At 38.2% G+C, this 4,939-nt stretch overlaps 1 pseudogene; it reads right to left on the reverse strand.

The window, feature by feature from the left end:
* Positions 1 to 3,282: 3,282 nt before the first annotated feature.
* On the reverse strand, positions 3,283 to 3,401 carry LOC111744526 (annotated as a pseudogene).
* Between the last annotated feature and the right edge of the window lie 1,538 nt (positions 3,402 to 4,939).

Consider the following 4,939-nt stretch of genomic DNA (forward strand, 5'->3'; position numbering starts at 1 on the left):
GTAATAACTTAGAATATTTTGGTAGTTATTAAGCTGTTATCCATCAGCTTCAAATCTACCCTCTTGCTCCTCTGCTTTGATGATACTGGGGCTGAAACGCTTAAAGCCACATTTCTTTATTGTCAGCTAGGTCCCAGTTCAGGTTTACAATAAAGAATGCAGATGGGGGATCATCAGGTAAGAGAAGAAAAAAGGGACTTTGCTCCTTTTGGTTTGCTTTCTGTGCATTTTAGTAGAAGCTGTTGATCATAGCGGTATTTCTAACCCTCAGGAGCCAGACTTATGCTCCTCAGAGGCATCAACACCGGCCAGCCACACAGCTGGCCCAGACGACTGAGTCCCAACTCTGTAGGACCCCTCTGCAAGCTTGGAATCTCTACTACCAGCTAAGGAGCACCACTTATAGCAGGTTTGCATTCGACATGGGGCTGTTTCTCTGAGCCTCTACATTTTAATTATTCAACCTTTTCCCTTTGTGCCTCCAACTCCAGGGAGTGGTAGCTGTTTCCTGCAATTGCCTCTCTCATGACACCTTATTATTCCATTTTTATCTCTTCAATTCTTCAACACCTAATTAACAATTCTTTATATTAAGTTCTCTCTGTTGAAATAACTGATATAGTCTCTGTCTCCTGACCAGATCCTGATATATACATATGTGGAACTCTTTATTTTTAAAACTGTTTCATCCTTAGTTTAGTCTTAGGAAAAGGTGACCAAACATCACAAAGATCAAGCAATTTGGAAAGAGAAATGATATGGTGTAGAGCACAGAAGGCAGAGAAGGGAGTCACAAGCTTCTCTGCTTCCTAGGTTGTGACGCATGAAAGAACATGATGCGATTGACCTCAGTCCCTGCTCTCCCAGCAACCTGAAACAACAATCACAATCTTGATTTTAACGAGCTCACCAATAAAAATCAATCAGCAGTTGAGATTAAGTGTTAAAACTGGAAAGAAAAAGAAAACTATTGGCACTCACATAAAAATTCTGTCTTCTTCAGAGTTGATGTTCCCATTTCTCAACTATTTAAAAATAAGACTGCAGTGAGCAGAAGCAATCGCTTTATATTCAGTGCACTTAAATGAATGTTTGATATAAAGGGAAATTAACTTCATATAGTCTTTTTTTGTACATGGTATTAGCCATCAAGCTTTCAGTTCTGCACCACGGAGTAAGAGAAATGCACACAGAGAACATTATGACCGAAGCAATGCCTATTGCATTTCTGAGAACTGTTCAGGATGATGTGGCTCCTTTCTGCTCTATATAGAAAAAGAGCTATGTGCTTATGGGGAGGAATGGGCATAGGATGAGGTGTCAATCCAGGCTCTCTTGAAAAGCCCAAAGTATTGAGCTAGTCATTCCTGCAGTATATGTCGAGCACTAAGTACAGCAGACTGCACACCCAGATAAGAGGTTGCAAGGACATTTGACATATTCTCAGGGCCTAACTGATGGCATAGCTGAGAGTGTCTTAGGGTAATTCTTGTGCTGAACCAGGCTTTCCAAGATGGAGAAACATTATTTTAAAAAAATGTATCACTAGTCGGCTTGTTTCATTGATAAAGGTTTCTTTCTCCTGTGTTTCTGTCTTTATGTTCTGGTATTTGTCAGGTAAAACTTAGAAGATATCCAACTGGGGAAAAGAGAAAATAGTTTTTAGTTCATAGGCGAGATGAAGTTGAGGAGAGAGAAAGAGAATAAAGTAACTCTAATAATAAGAAAAATGAATATATGTTCTGTGGATGCTATGAGACTCTAAGAAATATTTAAATGAAATGTATTTTGAGTATTAGAAGTATGAAACAGAAAACACAAATGTTAGAGCACTACTCATGGCTGTTCAGCTGGTTTTTGAGGAACTCTTAGGTGGAAGTTCAGGACGTCTTAGGAAAGGATCAATATTGGCCTCTATCCATCACAAAACAGGGATGGTAATAGCACTGTCCCTTGTCCTGGCATCAACAATACATTTCGGTCTCTGGAGGAAACCACTTGCAACTTAATGTGCAAACACAGTTGTCTTTCAAAATAGTGAACCTACTGAGCAAGAAAGTTATCCATCCATTCAATTCATGGAGAAGAAGGTCAGATTTGTTCTGACATAAACAGCTATAGTGAATGAGAGAGGGAAAAAAACTTGATAGACATTTTAATAAGTTTGCAGATTTGTGATAGCCATATTGTTCCATATGATGGTCTACTATGGTATGCATACTTGTCTCTCTCCTTCCACAAAATTCACATGTTAGAATCCTAATGCCTAATATGATGGCTACAGAAGGTGAGGGTCTTTCGAAGGTGATTAGATCATGAGGCAGAGTCCTCATGAATGAGATTAGTGCTCTTACGAAAGATCCCACACAGCTCCCTAGCCCCTTCTGCCATGTGAAGACACAAGAAGTCTGCCAACCAGAAAAGACCCCTCACTCAAACATGCTGACACCCAGATTTCAGATTTACAGACTTCAAACTGTGAGAAATAAATTTCTCTTGTTAATATGCTACCCAGTCTGTGATATTTTGTTATAGAAGTCCCAAGAGACTAAGACATGGTCATATACATTTATGCAATTTCTTTGGAATATATATATTCCAATATATACAAGAAAAAAGGATACCCCTATACTGCTAACCTTTATTCTGAGAAATGGAATTGGAGTGGGGGGCATATTTTTACATTTTATTTCATATTATTTTTGAAATAAGTGTTAATTTCATAATTTAATAAACCTAATAAAGATTTTTAAAAGAAAGGCACATATTCGCAGTACTAAAAAAAATCTGTGGTATTCATTTTGCCTTCACAAAATAATCATAGACGCCTAGAGCTGAAAGGAAGCCCAAGAGGCCACCCAGCCTAGACAGGGCTGTGTCTAGCCCATCTAGCAGATGGTTACATATTCTTTTCTTTATGTTCCCAGGGAATGGAGAGATTCCCGTGGCAGTCTATTCTTGGTTCAATTATCCTTTCTCTCTTAAAATTTCTTCTTCTGAAGGAATTGATTCCCAAAGCTAAGAGACATTGTTAGTAAAGGATTATTTTTAGTTATTATTATTCTGGAGCATATGCGTTGAATGACGAAGGGTAAACTACTGAAATACCTGATACACGTGCCAAGCAGAAATTCTGTTGGAGGACTTCCAAGTGACCCAGTATAAGACATAGCATCTGAGACATTAGCAAGTTTAGAGGGAAGAATCTGAGTAAACCAGACAGGTTTCTAACCGCGACTTAAGATAAAGTCTTTTTTTTTTTAAATTATTTATTATTATTTATGCCTACAGCACCTGGTCTTCGTAGGTGGTCTCCCATCGAAGTACGAACCAGGCCCGACCCTGCTTGGCTTCCGAGATCAGACAGGATCGGGCTTGTTCAGGGTGACATGGCCGTAGACCATGGACCGTGGCTCCACTGGGGCATGAACCCAGGACTTTTTGCATGCAAAGTAGACGTGTTAACTGCTACACTATGGAACCATATCCCAGAGTCTTGACTTAGTTTTATCATATTCTGGATGCCTGAGTATCCTAGTATCGACCATCTCACAATGGGATTAAAGCCACCACTGATTCTAATCTAAGAAAACTTTACAGAGAAGAAAAAAAAAAACTTCAACTTGGGAAATAAACCAGAAAACTTATCAAATTTCTTAACTTAATTCCTTAAGAATAGCTTCTAGGGTCTTTTTCTACTTCCCTATATATCTAGAAAATATCTAGAAAATATTTTAGGGGCATTTTCTGCCTAGAACATAAATACTCTAAGAAAGCCATTTCTATTGGGTGTGTTGCTATGTCCAAGGAAGAGATGGTAGTTCAAAGATGAAGGGGATCCCAAAACCATTGGGTCACTTTAGAGTTGGTCTTGATATAGGTTACACCCATTCTGATGTTAGTTCTCTTTTTGGTTATTCTCATAAAAAATGGCAGCATCAAATGTGTCTTGTCGAACTATTCATTTTGCACCGAATAAAAACACCTTTCAATCATGTGGCCTTAGGAATTGTAATTCACATATACTCTAAAGAATAATGTCTTACATTATTCTTTATTTAAAATATTTATAATATTTTATGAAGATTGGGAAGCATTTCAGGAAGCTTACTATTGATATACTTTATTATTAGCTCTCCCCAACCCCTGTAACCTAACATACATTTTAGGTAGGCTAAATTAAAGCTGCATGCAAACTTTTCATCATCGAAAACTCAAAAGAGACACTTATTTTCGATTCAATTTTCAAGTAAAATAAACACAATGCTTACTTAATGAAATATATCATGCGTTCACTTTTATTAGTTTAAAGAAATACTTTCATTCCAACTGCTTATTATCCTATTAAGAATGTAGTTAAATCATATATAATTCACCTGGTGAAGTAAAAGCTACAAAATATTGCTCCATATTCTGAGTAAAAAAGTAAAGACATGGACCTTGGGGCTTAGTAGAGGAATGAATAGTAACTGGCAAAGCTGGTGGCCTAGGAAATCACAGCCTCATTTTTTGCATATCCAGACATTATATTCTGGCCGGGAGGTGGATGGTGAGGTCAAATGATTAGCCAATAAAGCCTTAGAAATGTTGCTTAGGAAGAATGACCAAGATTGCCCCTAATACTTTTTATTCCATATAAAACCACTCTTCTTCTTATCATTTACTAGCCCACTGGTTCTCAGGATGGGAGGGAGAGGACAATTTTGCTCTCCAGGAAGACATCTGGCAATGTCTGGAGACATTGTTTTGTTGTCACAGTTTGATGGGGGGTGGGGTGCTCCTGGCATACGTTGGATAGAGCCCAGGGATGCTGCTGATTGTACGACTCATGGGACAGCCACCCACAACAAAGAATCAATTATTCAGCCCAAAATGTCACTTGTGCTGAGGTTGAAAAACTCTGCATTACCACGCTATTCTTTCCATCTCCTGAAAAATC

The sequence above is a fragment of the Pteropus vampyrus genome, unplaced genomic scaffold, assembly GCF_000151845.1.
Source record: "Pteropus vampyrus isolate Shadow unplaced genomic scaffold, Pvam_2.0 Scaffold136, whole genome shotgun sequence".
In the NCBI taxonomy this organism is placed as follows: Eukaryota; Metazoa; Chordata; class Mammalia; order Chiroptera; family Pteropodidae; genus Pteropus; species Pteropus vampyrus.